We start from the raw sequence: 18273 nt of genomic DNA, 5'->3' as shown, positions 1-18273 counted from the left end.
GGTGGAGAATGAGAAGAAATCGGACGAGACGGTGGTGGAAGAAAGTGAAGAAGAAAAAGAAGAAGAAGAAGAAAAAGAAGAAAGAAGGAGACAGATAAGGAAGAAGAAAAAGAAAAAGAAGATGAAGAGGTGGAGAATGAGAAGAAATAGGACGAGACGGTGGTGGAAGAAAGTGAAGAAGAAAAAGAAGAAGAAGAAGAAAAAGAAGAAAGAAGGAGACGGATAAGGAAGAAGAAGAAGAAAAAGAAGATGAATAAGATGTGGAGAATGAGAAGAAATAGGGCGAGACGGTGGTGGAAGAAAGTGAAGAAGAAAAAGAAGAAGAAGAAGATAATATAGAAGGAGACGGATAAGGAAGAAGAAGAAGAAAAAGAAGATGAAGAGGTGGAGAATGAGAAGAAATAGGACGAGACGGTGGTGGAAGAAAGTGAAGAAGAAAAAGAAGAAGAAGATACTATAGAAGGAGACGGATAAGGAAGAAGAAGAAGAAAAAGAAGATGAATAAGAGGTGGAGAATGAGAAGAAATAGGACGAGACGGTGGTGGAAGAAAGTGAAGAAGAAAAAGAAGAGGGAAGAAAAAGAAGAAAGAAGGAGACGGATAAGGAAGAAGAAGAAGAAAAAGAAGATGAAGAGGTGGAGAATGAGAAGAAATAGGACGAGACGGTGGTGGAAGAAAGTGAAGAAGAAAAAGAAGAAGAAGATGATATAGAAGGAGATGGATAAGGAAGAAGAAGAAGAAAAAGAAGATGAATAAGAGGTGGAGAATGAGAAGAAATAGGACGAGACGGTGGTGGAAGAAAGTGAAGAAGAAAAAGAAGAAGAAGAAAAAGAAGAAAGAAGGAGACGGATAAGGAAGAAGAAGAAGAAAAAGAAGATGAAGAGGTGGAGAATGAGAAGAAATAGGACGAGACGGTGGTGGAAGAAAGTGAAGAAGAAAAAGAAGAAGAAGAAGAAGATAATATAGAAGGAGACGGATAAGGAAGAAGAAGAAGAAAAAGAAGATGAAGAGGTGGAGAATGAGAAGAAATAGGACGAGACGGTGGTGGAAGAAAGTGAAGAAGAAAAAGAAGAAGAAGAAGAGAAAGAAGAAAGAAGGAGACGGATAAGGAAGAAGAAGAAGAAAAAGAAGATGAAGAGGTGGAGAATGAGAAGAAATAGGACGAGACGGTGGTGGAAGAAAGTGAAGAAGAAGAAGAAGAAGAAGAAGATAATATAGAAGGAGACGGATAAGGAAGAAGAAGAAGAAAAAGAAGATGAATAAGAGGTGGAGAATGAGAAGAAATAGGACGAGACGGTGGTGGAAGAAAGTGAGGAAGAAAAAGAAGAAGAAGAAGAAAAAGAAGAAAGAAGGAGACAGATAAGGAAGAATAAGAAGAAAAAGAAGATGAAGAGGTGGAGAATGAGAAGAAATAGGACGAGACGGTGGTGGAAGAAAGTGAAGAAGAAAAGAAGAAGAAGAAGAAGAAGAAGAAGAAGATAATATAGAAGGAGACGGATAAGGAAGAAGAAGAAGAAAAAGAAGATGAAGAGGTGGAGAATGAGAAGAAATAGGACGAGACGGTGGTGGAAGAAAGTGAAGAAGAAAAAGAAGAAGAAGAAGAAGATAATATAGAAGGTGACGGATAAGGAAGAAGAAGAAGAAAAAGAAGATGAAGAGGTGGAGAATGAGAAGAAATAGGACGAGACGGTGGTGGAAGAAAGTGAAGAAGAAAAAGAAGAAGAAGAAAAAGAAGAAAGAAGGAGACGGATAAGGAAGAAGAAGAAGAAAAAGAAGATGAAGAGGTGGAGAATGAGAAGAAATAGGACGAGACGGTGGTGGAAGAAAGTGAAGAAGAAAAAGAAGAAGAAGAAGAAGATAATATAGAAGGAGACGGATAAGGAAGAAGAAGAAGAAAAAGAAGATGAATAAGAGGTGGAGAATGAGAAGAAATAGGACGAGACGGTGGTGGAAGAAAGTGAAGAAGAAAAAGAAGAAGAAGAAGAAGATAATATAGAAGGAGACGGATAAGGAAGAAGAAGAAGAAAAAGAAGATGAAGAGGTGGAGAATGAGAAGAAATAGGACGAGACGGTGGTGGAAGAAAGTGAAGAAGAAAAAGAAGAAGAAGAAGATAATATAGAAGGAGACGGATAAGGAAGAAGAAGAAGAAAAAGAAGATGAATAAGAGGTGGAGAATGAGAAGAAATAGGACGAGACGGTGGTGGAAGAAAGTGAAGAAGAAAAAGAAGAAGAAGAAGATAATATAGAAGGAGACGGATAAGGAAGAAGAAGAAGAAAAAGAAGATGAAGAGGTGGAGAATGAGAAGAAATAGGACGAGACGGTGGTGGAAGAAAGTGAAGAAGAAAAAGAAGAAGAAGAAGAAGATAATATAGAAGGAGACGGATAAGGAAGAAGAAGAAGAAAAAGAAGATGAAGAGGTGGAGAATGAGAAGAAATAGGACGAGACGGTGGTGGAAGAAAGTGAAGAAGAAAAAGAAGAAGAAGAAGAAGATAATATAGGAGGAGACGGATAAGGAAGAAGAAGAAGAAAAAGAAGATGAATAAGAGGTGGAGAATGAGAAGAAATAGGACGAGACGGTGGTGGAAGAAAGTGAAGAAGAAAAAGAAGAAGAAGAAGAAGATAATATAGAAGGAGACGGATAAGGAAGAAGAAGAAGAAAAAGAAGATGAAGAGGTGGAGAATGAGAAGAAATAGGACGAGACGGTGGTGGAAGAAAGTGAAGAAGAAAAAGAAGAAGATAATATAGAAGGAGACGGATAAGGAAGAAGAAGAAGAAAAAGAAGATGAATAAGAGGTGGAGAATGAGAAGAAATAGGACGAGACGGTGGTGGAAGAAAGTGAAGAAGAAAAAGAAGAAGAAGAAGAAGATAATATAGAAGGAGACGGATAAGGAAGAAGAAGAAGAAAAAGAAGATGAAGAGGTGGAGAATGAGAAGAAATAGGACGAGACGGTGGTGGAAGAAAGTGAAGAAGAAAAAGAAGAAGAAGAAGAAAAAGAAGAAAGAAGGTGACGGATAAGGAAGAAGAAGAAGAAAAAGAAGATGAAGAGGTGGAGAATGAGAAGAAATAGGACGAGACGGTGGTGGAAGAAAGTGAAGAAGAAAAAGAAGAAGAAGAAGAAGATAATATAGAAGGAGACGGATAAGGAAGAAGAAGAAGAAAAAGAAGATGAAGAGGTGGAGAATGAGAAGAAATAGGACGAGACGGTGGTGGAAGAAAGTGAAGAAGAAAAAGAAGAAGAAGAAGAAAAAGAAGAAAGAAAGTGACGGATAAGGAAGAAGAAGAAGAAAAAGAAGATGAAGAGGTGGAGAATGAGAAGAAATAGGACGAGACGGTGGTGGAAGAAAGTGAAGAAGAAAAAGAAGAAGAAGAAGAAGATAATATAGAAGGAGACGGATAAGGAAGAAGAAGAAGAAAAAGAAGATGAAGAGGTGGAGAATGAGAAGAAATAGGACGAGACGGTGGTGGAAGAAAGTGAAGAAGAAAAAGAAGAAGAAGAAGAAAGAAGGAGACGGATAAGGAAGAAGAAGAAGAAAAAGAAGATGAAGAGGTGGAGAATGAGAAGAAATAGGACGAGACGGTGGTGGAAGAAAGTGAAGAAGAAAAAGAAGAAGAAGAAGATAATATAGAAGGAGACGGATAAGGAAGAAGAAGAAGAAAAAGAAGATGAATAAGAGGTGGAGAATGAGAAGAAATAGGACGAGACGGTGGTGGAAGAAAGTGAAGAAGAAAAAGAAGAAGAAGAAGAAGAAAAAGAAGAAAGAAGGAGACGGATAAGGAAGAAGAAGAAGAAAAAGAAGATGAAGAGGTGGAGAATGAGAAGAAATAGGACGAGACGGTGGTGGAAGAAAGTGAAGAAGAAAAAGAAGAAGAAGATGATATAGAAGGAGACGGATAAGGAAGAAGAAGAAGAAAAAGAAGATGAATAAGAGGTGGAGAATGAGAAGAAATAGGACGAGACGGTGGTGGAAGAAAGTGAAGAAGAAAAAGAAGAAGATAATATAGAAGGAGACGGATAAGGAAGAAGAAGAAGAAAAAGAAGATGAATAAGAGGTGGAGAATGAGAAGAAATAGGACGAGACGGTGGTGGAAGAAAGTGAAGAAGAAAAAGAAGAAGAAGAAGATAATATAGAAGGAGACGGATAAGGAAGAAGAAGAAGAAAAAGAAGATGAAGAGGTGGAGAATAAGAAGAAATAGGACGAGACGGTGGTGGAAGAAAGTGAAGAAGAAAAAGAAGAAGAAGAAGAAGATAATATAGAAGGAGACGGATAAGGAAGAAGAAGAAGAAAAAGAAGATGAAGAGGTGGAGAATGAGAAGAAATAGGACGAGACGGTGGTGGAAGAAAGTGAAGAAGAAAAAGAAGAAGAAGAAGAAAAAGAAGAAAGAAGGAGACGGATAAGGAAGAAGAAGAAGAAAAAGAAGATGAAGAGGTGGAGAATGAGAAGAAATAGGACGAGACGGTGGTGGAAGAAAGTGAAGAAGAAGAAGAAGAAGAAGATAATATAGAAGGAGACGGATAAGGAAGAAGAAGAAGAAAAAGAAGATGAATAAGAGGTGGAGAATGAGAAGAAATCGGACGAGACGGTGGTGGAAGAAAGTGAAGAAGAAAAAGAAGAAGAAGAAGAAAAAGAAGAAAGAAGGAGACAGATAAGGAAGAAGAAAAAGAAAAAGAAGATGAAGAGGTGGAGAATGAGAAGAAATAGGACGAGACGGTGGTGGAAGAAAGTGAAGAAGAAAAAGAAGAAGAAGAAGAAAAAGAAGAAAGAAGGAGACGGATAAGGAAGAAGAAGAAGAAAAAGAAGATGAATAAGAGGTGGAGAATGAGAAGAAATAGGACGAGACGGTGGTGGAAGAAAGTGAAGAAGAAAAAGAAGAAGAAGAAGATAATATAGAAGGAGACGGATAAGGAAGAAGAAGAAGAAAAAGAAGATGAAGAGGTGGAGAATGAGAAGAAATAGGACGAGACGGTGGTGGAAGAAAGTGAAGAAGAAAAAGAAGAAGAAGATACTATAGAAGGAGACGGATAAGGAAGAAGAAGAAGAAAAAGAAGATGAATAAGAGGTGGAGAATGAGAAGAAATAGGACGAGACGGTGGTGGAAGAAAGTGAAGAAGAAAAAGAAGAAGAAGAAGAAGATAATATAGAAGGAGACGGATAAGGAAGAAGAAGAAGAAAAAGAAGATGAATAAGAGGTGGAGAATGAGAAGAAATAGGACGAGACGGTGGTGGAAGAAAGTGAAGAAGAAAAAGAAGAAGAAGAAGAAAAAGAAGAAAGAAGGAGACGGATAAGGAAGAAGAAGAAGAAAAAGAAGATGAAGAGGTGGAGAATGAGAAGAAATAGGACGAGACGGTGGTGGAAGAAAGTGAAGAAGAAAAAGAAGAAGAAGATGATATAGAAGGAGACGGATAAGGAAGAAGAAGAAGAAAAAAGAAGATGAATAAGAGGTGGAGAATGAGAAGAAATAGGACGAGACGGTGGTGGAAGAAAGTGAAGAAGAAAAAGAAGAAGAAGAAGATAATATAGAAGGAGACGGATAAGGAAGAAGAAGAAGAAAAAGATGAAGAGGTGGAGAATGAGAAGAAATAGGACGAGACGGTGGTGGAAGAAAGTGAAGAAGAAAAAGAAGAAGAAGAAGAAGATAATATAGAAGGAGACGGATAAGGAAGAAGAAGAAGAAAAAGAAGATGAATAAGAGGTGGAGAATGAGAAGAAATAGGACGAGACGTTGGTGGAAGAAAGTGAAGAAGAAAAAGAAGAAGAAGAAAAAGAAGAAAGAAGGAGACGGATAAGGAAGAAGAAGAAGAAAAAGAAGATGAAGAGGTGGAGAATGAGAAGAAATAGGACGAGACGGTGGTGGAAGAAAGTGAAGAAGAAAAAGAAGAAGAAGATGATATAGAAGGAGACGGATAAGGAAGAAGAAGAAGAAGAAAAAGAAGATGAATAAGAGGTGGAGAATGAGAAGAAATAGGACGAGACGGTGGTGGAAGAAAGTGAAGAAGAAAAAGAAGAAGAAGAAGAAGATAATATAGAAGGAGACGGATAAGGAAGAAGAAGAAGAAAAAGAAGATGAATAAGAGGTGGAGAATGAGAAGAAATAGGACGAGACGGTGGTGGAAGAAAGTGAAGAAGAAAAAGAAGAAGAAGAAGAAGATAATATAGAAGGAGACGGATAAGGAAGAAGAAGAAGAAAAAGAATATGAAGAGGTGGAGAATGAGAAGAAATAGGACGAGACGGTGGTGGAAGAAAGTGAAGAAGAAAAAGAAGAAGAAGATAATATAGAAGGAGACGGATAAGGAAGAAGAAGAAGAAAAAGAAGATGAATAAGAGGTGGAGAATGAGAAGAAATAGGACGAGACGGTGGTGGAAGAAAGTGAAGAAGAAAAAGAAGAAGAAGAAGATAATATAGAAGGAGACGGATAAGGAAGAAGAAGAAGAAAAAGAAGATGGAGAGGTGGAGAATGAGAAGAAATAGGACGAGACGGTGGTGGAAGAAAGTGAAGAAGAAAAAGAAGAAGAAGAAGAAGATAATATAGAAGGAGACGGATAAGGAAGAAGAAGAAGAAAAAGAAGATGAAGAGGTGGAGAATGAGAAGAAATAGGACGAGACGGTGGTGGAAGAAAGTGAAGAAGAAAAAGAAGAAGAAGAAGATAATATAGGAGGAGACGGATAAGGAAGAAGAAGAAGAAAAAGAAGATGAATAAGAGGTGGAGAATGAGAAGAAATAGGACGAGACGGTGGTGGAAGAAAGTGAAGAAGAAAAAGAAGAAGAAGAAGAAGATAATATAGAAGGAGACGGATAAGGAAGAAGAAGAAGAAAAAGAAGATGAAGAGGTGGAGAATGAGAAGAAATAGGACGAGACGGTGGTGGAAGAAAGTGAAGAAGAAAAAGAAGAAGAAGAAGAAGAAGATAATATAGAAGGAGACGGATAAGGAAGAAGAAGAAGAAAAAGAAGATGAATAAGAGGTGGAGAATGAGAAGAAATAGGACGAGACGGTGGTGGAAGAAAGTGAAGAAGAAAAAGAAGAAGAAGAAGAAGATAATATAGAAGGAGACGGATAAGGAAGAAGAAAAAAAAGAAGATGAAGAGGTGGAGAATGAGAAGAAATAGGACGAGACGGTGGTGGAAGAAAGTGAAGAAGAAAAAGAAGAAGAAGAAGAAGATAATATAGAAGGAGACGGATAAGGAAGAAGAAGAAGAAAAAGAAGATGAGGAGGTGGAGAATGAGAAGAAATAGGACGAGACGGTGGTGGAAGAAAGTGAAGAAGAAAAAGAAGAAGAAGAAGATAATATAGAAGGAGACGGATAAGGAAGAAGAAGAAGAAAAAGAAGATGAATAAGAGGTGGAGAATGAGAAGAAATAGGACGAGACAGTGGTGGAAGAAAGTGAAGAAGAAAAAGAAGAAGAAGAAGATAATTTAGAAGGAGACGGATAAGGAAGAAGAAGAAGAAAAAGAAGATGAAGAGGTGGAGAATGAGAAGAAATAGGACGAGACGGTGGTGGAAGAAAGTGAAGAAGAAAAAGAAGAAGAAGATGATATAGAAGGAGACGGATAAGGAAGAAGAAGAAGAAAAAGAAGATGAATAAGAGGTGGAGAATGAGAAGAAATAGGACGAGACGGTGGTGGAAGAAAGTGAAGAAGAAAAAGAAGAAGAAGAAGAAGAAAAAGAAGAAAGAAGGAGACGGATAAGGAAGAAGAAGAAGAAAAAGAAGATGAAGAGGTGGAGAATGAGAAGAAATAGGACGAGACGGTGGTGGAAGAAAGTGAAGAAGAAAAAGAAGAAGAAGATGATATAGAAGGAGACGGATAAGGAAGAAGAAGAAGAAAAAGAAGATGAATAAGAGGTGGAGAATGAGAAGAAATAGGACGAGACGGTGGTGGAAGAAAGTGAAGAAGAAAATGAAGAAGATAATATAGAAGGAGACGGATAAGGAAGAAGAAGAAGAAATATAAGATGAATAAGAGGTGGAGAATGAGAAGAAATAGGACGAGACGGTGATGGAAGAAAGTGAAGAAGAAAAAGAAGAAGAAGATAATATAGAAGGAGACGGATAAGGAAGAAGAAGAAGAAAAAGAAGATGAAGAGGTGGAGAATAAGAAGAAATAGGACGAGACGGTGGTGGAAGAAAGTGAAGAAGAAAAAGAAGAAGAAGAAGAAGATAATATAGAAGGAGACGGATAAGGAAGAAGAAGAAGAAAAAGAAGAAGAAGAAGAAAAAGAAGAAAGAAGGAGACGGATAAGGAAGAAGAAGAAGAAAAAGAAGATGAAGAGGTGGAGAATGAGAAGAAATAGGACGAGACGGTGGTGGAAGAAAGTGAAGAAGAAAAAGAAGAAGAAGAAGAAGATAATATAGAAGGAGACGGATAAGGAAGAAGAAGAAGAAAAAGAAGATGAATAAGAGGTGGAGAATGAGAAGAAATCGGACGAGACGGTGGTGGAAGAAAGTGAAGAAGAAAAAGAAGAAGAAGAAGAAAAAGAAGAAAGAAGGAGACAGATAAGGAAGAAGAAAAAGAAAAAGAAGATGAAGAGGTGGAGAATGAGAAGAAATAGGACGAGACGGTGGTGGAAGAAAGTGAAGAAGAAAAAGAAGAAGAAGAAGAAAAAGAAGAATGAAGGAGACGGATAAGGAAGAAGAAGAAGAAAAAGAAGATGAATAAGATGTGGAGAATGAGAAGAAATAGGACGAGACGGTGGTGGAAGAAAGTGAAGAAGAAAAAGAAGAAGAAGAAGATAATATAGAAGGAGACGGATAAGGAAGAAGAAGAAGAAAAAGAAGATGAAGAGGTGGAGAATGAGAAGAAATAGGACGAGACGGTGGTGGAAGAAAGTGAAGAAGAAAAAGAAGAAGAAGATACTATAGAAGGAGACGGATAAGGAAGAAGAAGAAGAAAAAGAAGATGAATAAGAGGTGGAGAATGAGAAGAAATAGGACGAGACGGTGGTGGAAGAAAGTGAAGAAGAAAAAGAAGAGGGAAGAAAAAGAAGAAAGAAGGAGACGGATAAGGAAGAAGAAGAAGAAAAAGAAGATGAAGAGGTGGAGAATGAGAAGAAATAGGACGAGACGGTGGTGGAAGAAAGTGAAGAAGAAAAAGAAGAAGAAGATGATATAGAAGGAGATGGATAAGGAAGAAGAAGAAGAAAAAGAAGATGAATAAGAGGTGGAGAATGAGAAGAAATAGGACGAGACGGTGGTGGAAGAAAGTGAAGAAGAAAAAGAAGAAGAAGAAGATAATATAGAAGGAGACGGATAAGGAAGAAGAAGAAGAAAAAGAAGATGAAGAGGTGGAGAATGAGAAGAAATAGGACGAGACGGTGGTGGAAGAAAGTGAAGAAGAAAAAGAAGAAGAAGAAGAAGATAATATAGAAGGAGACGGATAAGGAAGAAGAAGAAGAAAAAGAAGATGAAGAGGTGGAGAATGAGAAGAAATAGGACGAGACGGTGGTGGAAGAAAGTGAAGAAGAAAAAGAAGAAGAAGAGAAAGAAGAAAGAAGGAGACGGATAAGGAAGAAGAAGAAGAAAAAGAAGATGAAGAGGTGGAGAATGAGAAGAAATAGGACGAGACGGTGGTGGAAGAAAGTGAAGAAGAAGAAGAAGAAGAAGAAGATAATATAGAAGGAGACGGATAAGGAAGAAGAAGAAGAAAAAGAAGATGAATAAGAGGTGGAGAATGAGAAGAAATAGGACGAGACGGTGGTGGAAGAAAGTGAGGAAGAAAAAGAAGAAGAAGAAGAAAAAGAAGAAAGAAGGAGACAGATAAGGAAGAATAAGAAGAAAAAGAAGATGAAGAGGTGGAGAATGAGAAGAAATAGGACGAGACGGTGGTGGAAGAAAGTGAAGAAGAAAAAGAAGAAGAAGAAGAAGAAGAAGAAGATAATATAGAAGGAGACGGATAAGGAAGAAGAAGAAGAAAAAGAAGATGAAGAGGTGGAGAATGAGAAGAAATAGGACGAGACGGTGGTGGAAGAAAGTGAAGAAGAAAAAGAAGAAGAAGAAGATAATATAGAAGGTGACGGATAAGGAAGAAGAAGAAGAAAAAGAAGATGAAGAGGTGGAGAATGAGAAGAAATAGGACGAGACGGTGGTGGAAGAAAGTGAAGAAGAAAAAGAAGAAGAAGAAAAAGAAGAAAGAAGGAGACGGATAAGGAAGAAGAAGAAGAAAAAGAAGATGAAGAGGTGGAGAATGAGAAGAAATAGGACGAGACGGTGGTGGAAGAAAGTGAAGAAGAAAAAGAAGAAGAAGAAGATAACATAGAAGGAGACGGATAAGGAAGAAGAAGAAGAAAAAGAAGATGAAGAGGTGGAGAATGAGAAGAAATAGGACGAGACGGTGGTGGAAGAAAGTGAAGAAGAAAAAGAAGAAGAAGATGATATAGAAGGAGACGGATAAGGAAGAAGAAGAAGAAAAAGAAGATGAATAAGAGGTGGAGAATGAGAAGAAATAGGACGAGACGGTGGTGGAAGAAAGTGAAGAAGAAAATGAAGAAGATAATATAGAAGGAGACGGATAAGGAAGAAGAAGAAGAAATATAAGATGAATAAGAGGTGGAGAATGAGAAGAAATAGGACGAGACGGTGATGGAAGAAAGTGAAGAAGAAAAAGAAGAAGAAGATAATATAGAAGGAGACGGATAAGGAAGAAGAAGAAGAAAAAGAAGATGAAGAGGTGGAGAATAAGAAGAAATAGGACGAGACGGTGGTGGAAGAAAGTGAAGAAGAAAAAGAAGAAGAAGAAGAAGATAATATAGAAGGAGACGGATAAGGAAGAAGAAGAAGAAAAAGAAGAAGAAGAAGAAAAAGAAGAAAGAAGGAGACGGATAAGGAAGAAGAAGAAGAAAAAGAAGATGAAGAGGTGGAGAATGAGAAGAAATAGGACGAGACGGTGGTGGAAGAAAGTGAAGAAGAAAAAGAAGAAGAAGAAGAAGATAATATAGAAGGAGACGGATAAGGAAGAAGAAGAAGAAAAAGAAGATGAATAAGAGGTGGAGAATGAGAAGAAATCGGACGAGACGGTGGTGGAAGAAAGTGAAGAAGAAAAAGAAGAAGAAGAAGAAAAAGAAGAAAGAAGGAGACAGATAAGGAAGAAGAAAAAGAAAAAGAAGATGAAGAGGTGGAGAATGAGAAGAAATAGGACGAGACGGTGGTGGAAGAAAGTGAAGAAGAAAAAGAAGAAGAAGAAGAAAAAGAAGAATGAAGGAGACGGATAAGGAAGAAGAAGAAGAAAAAGAAGATGAATAAGATGTGGAGAATGAGAAGAAATAGGACGAGACGGTGGTGGAAGAAAGTGAAGAAGAAAAAGAAGAAGAAGAAGATAATATAGAAGGAGACGGATAAGGAAGAAGAAGAAGAAAAAGAAGATGAAGAGGTGGAGAATGAGAAGAAATAGGACGAGACGGTGGTGGAAGAAAGTGAAGAAGAAAAAGAAGAAGAAGATACTATAGAAGGAGACGGATAAGGAAGAAGAAGAAGAAAAAGAAGATGAATAAGAGGTGGAGAATGAGAAGAAATAGGACGAGACGGTGGTGGAAGAAAGTGAAGAAGAAAAAGAAGAGGGAAGAAAAAGAAGAAAGAAGGAGACGGATAAGGAAGAAGAAGAAGAAAAAGAAGATGAAGAGGTGGAGAATGAGAAGAAATAGGACGAGACGGTGGTGGAAGAAAGTGAAGAAGAAAAAGAAGAAGAAGATGATATAGAAGGAGATGGATAAGGAAGAAGAAGAAGAAAAAGAAGATGAATAAGAGGTGGAGAATGAGAAGAAATAGGACGAGACGGTGGTGGAAGAAAGTGAAGAAGAAAAAGAAGAAGAAGAAGATAATATAGAAGGAGACGGATAAGGAAGAAGAAGAAGAAAAAGAAGATGAAGAGGTGGAGAATGAGAAGAAATAGGACGAGACGGTGGTGGAAGAAAGTGAAGAAGAAAAAGAAGAAGAAGAAGAAGATAATATAGAAGGAGACGGATAAGGAAGAAGAAGAAGAAAAAGAAGATGAAGAGGTGGAGAATGAGAAGAAATAGGACGAGACGGTGGTGGAAGAAAGTGAAGAAGAAAAAGAAGAAGAAGAGAAAGAAGAAAGAAGGAGACGGATAAGGAAGAAGAAGAAGAAAAAGAAGATGAAGAGGTGGAGAATGAGAAGAAATAGGACGAGACGGTGGTGGAAGAAAGTGAAGAAGAAGAAGAAGAAGAAGAAGATAATATAGAAGGAGACGGATAAGGAAGAAGAAGAAGAAAAAGAAGATGAATAAGAGGTGGAGAATGAGAAGAAATAGGACGAGACGGTGGTGGAAGAAAGTGAGGAAGAAAAAGAAGAAGAAGAAGAAAAAGAAGAAAGAAGGAGACAGATAAGGAAGAATAAGAAGAAAAAGAAGATGAAGAGGTGGAGAATGAGAAGAAATAGGACGAGACGGTGGTGGAAGAAAGTGAAGAAGAAAAAGAAGAAGAAGAAGAAGAAGAAGAAGATAATATAGAAGGAGACGGATAAGGAAGAAGAAGAAGAAAAAGAAGATGAAGAGGTGGAGAATGAGAAGAAATAGGACGAGACGGTGGTGGAAGAAAGTGAAGAAGAAAAAGAAGAAGAAGAAGATAATATAGAAGGTGACGGATAAGGAAGAAGAAGAAGAAAAAGAAGATGAAGAGGTGGAGAATGAGAAGAAATAGGACGAGACGGTGGTGGAAGAAAGTGAAGAAGAAAAAGAAGAAGAAGAAAAAGAAGAAAGAAGGAGACGGATAAGGAAGAAGAAGAAGAAAAAGAAGATGAAGAGGTGGAGAATGAGAAGAAATAGGACGAGACGGTGGTGGAAGAAAGTGAAGAAGAAAAAGAAGAAGAAGAAGATAACATAGAAGGAGACGGATAAGGAAGAAGAAGAAGAAAAAGAAGATGAATAAGAGGTGGAGAATGAGAAGAAATAGGACGAGACGGTGGTGGAAGAAAGTGAAGAAGAAAAAGAAGAAGAAGAAGAAGATAATATAGAAGGAGACGGATAAGGAAGAAGAAGAAGAAAAAGAAGATGAATAAGAGGTGGAGAATGAGAAGAAATAGGACGAGACGGTGGTGGAAGAAAGTGAAGAAGAAAAAGAAGAAGAAGAAGAAGATAATATAGAAGGAGACGGATAAGGAAGAAGAAGAAGAAAAAGAAGATGAAGAGGTGGAGAATGAGAAGAAATAGGACGAGACGGTGGTGGAAGAAAGTGAAGAAGAAAAAGAAGAAGAAGAAGATAATATAGAAGGAGACGGATAAGGAAGAAGAAGAAGAAGAAAAAGAAGATGAATAAGAGGTGGAGAATGAGAAGAAATAGGACGAGACGGTGGTGGAAGAAAGTGAAGAAGAAAAAGAAGAAGAAGAAGATAATATAGAAGGAGACGGATAAGGAAGAAGAAGAAGAAAAAGAAGATGAAGAGGTGGAGAATGAGAAGAAATAGGACGAGACGGTGGTGGAAGAAAGTGAAGAAGAAAAAGAAGAAGAAGAAGAAGATAATATAGAAGGAGACGGATAAGGAAGAAGAAGAAGAAAAAGAAGATGAAGAGGTGGAGAATGAGAAGAAATAGGACGAGACGGTGGTGGAAGAAAGTGAAGAAGAAAAAGAAGAAGAAGAAGATAATATAGGAGGAGACGGATAAGGAAGAAGAAGAAGAAAAAGAAGATGAATAAGAGGTGGAGAATGAGAAGAAATAGGACGAGACGGTGGTGGAAGAAAGTGAAGAAGAAAAAGAAGAAGAAGAAGAAGATAATATAGAAGGAGACGGATAAGGAAGAAGAAGAAGAAAAAGAAGATGAAGAGGTGGAGAATGAGAAGAAATAGGACGAGACGGTGGTGGAAGAAAGTGAAGAAGAAAAAGAAGAAGATAATATAGAAGGAGACGGATAAGGAAGAAGAAGAAGAAAAAGAAGATGAATAAGAGGTGGAGAATGAGAAGAAATAGGACGAGACGGTGGTGGAAGAAAGTGAAGAAGAAAAAGAAGAAGAAGAAGAAAAAGAAGAAAGAAGGTGACGGATAAGGAAGAAGAAGAAGAAAAAGAAGATGAAGAGGTGGAGAATGAGAAGAAATAGGACGAGACGGTGGTGGAAGAAAGTGAAGAAGAAAAAGAAGAAGAAAAAGAAGAAAGAAGGAGACGGATAAGGAAGAAGAAGAAGAAAAAGAAGATGAAGAGGTGGAGAATGAGAAGAAATAGGACGAGACGGTGGTGGAAGAAAGTGAAGAAGAAAAAGAAGAAGAAGAAGATAATATAGAAGGAGACGGATAAGGAAGAAGAAGAAGAAAAAGAAGCTGAAGAGGTGGAGAATGAGAAGAAATAGGACGAGACGGTGGTGGAAGAAAGTGAAGAAGAAAAAGAAGAAGAAGAAGATAATATAGAAGGAGACGGATAAGGAAGAAGAAGAAGAAAAAGAAGATGAATAAGAGGTGGAGAATGAGAAGAAATAGGACGAGACGGTGGTGGAAGAAAGTGAAGAAGAAAAAGAAGAAGAAGAAGAAGAAAAAGAAGAAAGAAGGAGACGGATAAGGAAGAAGAAGAAGAAAAAGAAGATGAAGAGGTGGAGAATGAGAAGAAATAGGACGAGACGGTGGTGGAAGAAAGTGAAGAAGAAAAAGAAGAAGAAGATGATATAGAAGGAGACGGATAAGGAAGAAGAAGAAGAAAAAGAAGATGAATAAGAGGTGGAGAATGAGAAGAAATAGGACGAGACGGTGGTGGAAGAAAGTGAAGAAGAAAAAGAAGAAGAAGAAGATAATATAGAAGGAGACGGATAAGGAAGAAGAAGAAGAAAAAGAAGATGAAGAGGTGGAGAATAAGAAGAAATAGGACGAGACGGTGGTGGAAGAAAGTGAAGAAGAAAAAGAAGAAGAAGAAGAAGATAATATAGAAGGAGACGGATAAGGAAGAAGAAGAAGAAAAAGAAGATGAAGAGGTGGAGAATGAGAAGAAATAGGACGAGACGGTGGTGGAAGAAAGTGAAGAAGAAAAAGAAGAAGAAGAAGAAAAAGAAGAAAGAAGGAGACGGATAAGGAAGAAGAAGAAGAAAAAGAAGATGAATAGGTGGAGAATGAGAAGAAATAGGACGAGACGGTGGTGGAAGAAAGTGAAGAAGAAGAAGAAGAAGAAGATAATATAGAAGGAGACGGATAAGGAAGAAGAAGAAGAAAAAGAAGATGAATAAGAGGTGGAGAATGAGAAGAAATCGGACGAGACGGTGGTGGAAGAAAGTGAAGAAGAAAAAGAAGAAGAAGAAGAAAAAGAAGAAAGAAGGAGACAGATAAGGAAGAAGAAAAAGAAAAAGAAGATGAAGAGGTGGAGAATGAGAAGAAATAGGACGAGACGGTGGTGGAAGAAAGTGAAGAAGAAAAAGAAGAAGAAGAAGAAAAAGAAGAAAGAAGGAGACGGATAAGGAAGAAGAAGAAGAAAAAGAAGATGAATAAGAGGTGGAGAATGAGAAGAAATAGGACGAGACGGTGGTGGAAGAAAGTGAAGAAGAAAAAGAAGAAGAAGAAGATAATATAGAAGGAGACGGATAAGGAAGAAGAAGAAGAAAAAGAAGATGAAGAGGTGGAGAATGAGAAGAAATAGGACGAGACGGTGGTGGAAGAAAGTGAAGAAGAAAAAGAAGAAGAAGATACTATAGAAGGAGACGGATAAGGAAGAAGAAGAAGAAAAAGAAGATGAATAAGAGGTGGAGAATGAGAAGAAATAGGACGAGACGGTGGTGGAAGAAAGTGAAGAAGAAAAAGAAGAAGAAGAAGATAATATAGAAGGAGACGGATAAGGAAGAAGAAGAAGAAAAAGAAGATGAATAAGAGGTGGAGAATGAGAAGAAATAGGACGAGACGGTGGTGGAAGAAAGTGAAGAAGAAAAAGAAGAAGAAGAAGAAAAAGAAGAAAGAAGGAGACGGATAAGGAAGAAGAAGAAGAAAAAGAAGATGAAGAGGTGGAGAATGAGAAGAAATAGGACGAGACGGTGGTGGAAGAAAGTGAAGAAGAAAAAGAAGAAGAAGATGATATAGAAGGAGACGGATAAGGAAGAAGAAGAAGAAAAAAGAAGATGAATAAGAGGTGGAGAATGAGAAGAAATAGGACGAGACGGTGGTGGAAGAAAGTGAAGAAGAAAAAGAAGAAGAAGAAGATAATATAGAAGGAGACGGATAAGGAAGAAGAAGAAGAAAAAGAAGATGAAGAGGTGGAGAATGAGAAGAAATAGGACGAGACGGTGGTGGAAGAAAGTGAAGAAGAAAAAGAAGAAGAAGAAGAAGATAATATAGAAGGAGACGGATAAGGAAGAAGAAGAAGAAAAAGAAGATGAAGAGGTGGAGAATGAGAAGAAATAGGACGAGACGGTGGTGGAAGAAAGTGAAGAAGAAAAAGAAGAAGAAGAAGAAGATAATATAGGAGGAGACGGATAAGGAAGAAGAAGAAGAAAAAGAAGATGAATAAGAGGTGGAGAATGAGAAGAAATAGGACGAGACGGTGGTGGAAGAAAGTGAAGAAGAAAAAGAAGAAGAAGAAGAAGATAATATAGAAGGAGACGGATAAGGAAGAAGAAGAAGAAAAAGAAGATGAATAAGAGGTGGAGAATGAGAAGAAATAGGACGAGACGGTGGTGGAAGAAAGTGAAGAAGAAAAAGAAGAAGAAGAAGAAGATAATATAGAAGGAGACGGATAAGGAAGAAGAAGAAGAAAAAGAAGATGAATAAGAGGTGGAGAATGAGAAGAAATAGGACGAGACGGTGGTGAAAGAAAGTGAAGAAGAAAAAGAAGAAGAAGAAGAAAAAGAAGAAAGAAGGAGACAGATAAGGAAGAAGAAGAAGAAAAAGAAGATGAAGAGGTGGAGAATGAGAAGAAATAGGACGAGACGGTGGTGGAAGAAAGTGAAGAAGAAAAAGAAGAAGAAGAAGAAAAAGAAGAAAGAAGGAGACGGATAAGGAAGAAGAAGAAGAAAAGGAAGATGAATAAGAGGTGGAGAATGAGAAGAAATAGGACGAGACGGTGGTGGAAGAAAGTGAAGAAGAAAAAGAAGAAGAAGATAATATAGAAGGAGACGGATAAGGAAGAAGAAGAAGAAAAAGAAGATGAAGAGGTGGAGAATGAGAAGAAATAGGACGAGACGATGGTGGAAGAAAGTGAAGAAGAAAAAGAAGAAGAAGAAGAAAAAGAAGAAAGAAGGAGACGGATAAGGAAGAGGAAGAAGAAAAAGAAGATGAAGAGGTGGAGAATGAGAAGAAATAGGACGAGACGGTGGTGGAAGAAAGTGAAGAAGAAGAAGAAGATAATATAGAAGGAGACGGATAAGGAAGAAGAAGAAGAAAAAGAAGATGAATAAGAGGTGGAGAATGAGAAGAAATAGGACGAGACGGTGGTGGAAGAAAGTGAAGAAGAAAAAGAAGAAGAAGAAGAAAAAGAAGAAAGAAGGAGACAGATAAGGAAGAAGAAGAAGAAAAAGAAGATGAAGAGGTGGAGAATGAGAAGAAATAGGACGAGACGGTGGTGGAAGAAAGTGAAGAAGAAAAAGAAGAAGTAGAAGAATATAATATAGAAGGAGACGGATAAGGAAGAAGAAGAAGAAAAAGATGAAGAGGTGGAGAATGAGAAGAAATAGGACGAGACGGTGGTGGAAGAAAGTGAAGAAGAAAAAGAAGAAGAAGAAAAAGAAGAAAGAAGGTGACGGATAAGGAAGAAGAAGAAGAAAAAGAAGATGAAGAGGTGGAGAATGAGAAGAAATAGGACGAGACGGTGGTGGAAGAAAGTGAAGAAGAAAAAGAAGAAGAAGAAAAAGAAGAAAGAAGGAGACGGATAAGGAAGAAGAAGAAGAAAAAGAAGATGAAGAGGTGGAGAATGAGAAGAAATAGGACGAGACGGTGGTGGAAGAAAGTGAAGAAGAAAAAGAAGAAGAAGAAGAAGATAATATAGAAGGAGACGGATAAGGAAGAAGAAGAAGAAAAAGAAGATGAAGAGGTGGAGAATGAGAAGAAATAGAACGAGACGGTGGTGGAAGAAAGTGAAGAAGAAAAAGAAGAAGAAGAAGAAAAAGAAGAAAGAAAGTGACGGATAAGGAAGAAGAAGAAGAAAAAGAAGATGAAGAGGTGGAGAATGAGAAGAAATAGGACGAGACGGTGGTGGAAGAAAGTGAAGAAGAAGAAGAAGAAGAAGATAATATAGAAGGAGACGGATAAGGAAGAAGAAGAAAAAGAAGATGAAGAGGTGGAGAATGAGAAGAAATAGGACGAGACGGTGGTGGAAGAAAGTGAAGAAGAAAAAGAAGAAGAAGAAGAAGATAATATAGAA

The sequence above is a fragment of the Octopus bimaculoides genome, unplaced genomic scaffold (assembly GCF_046866305.1).
Source record: "Octopus bimaculoides isolate indiv1 unplaced genomic scaffold, ASM4686630v1 contig40, whole genome shotgun sequence".
Taxonomy (NCBI): Eukaryota; Metazoa; Mollusca; class Cephalopoda; order Octopoda; family Octopodidae; genus Octopus; species Octopus bimaculoides.
Note: the sequence above shows the minus strand (reverse complement) of the source record.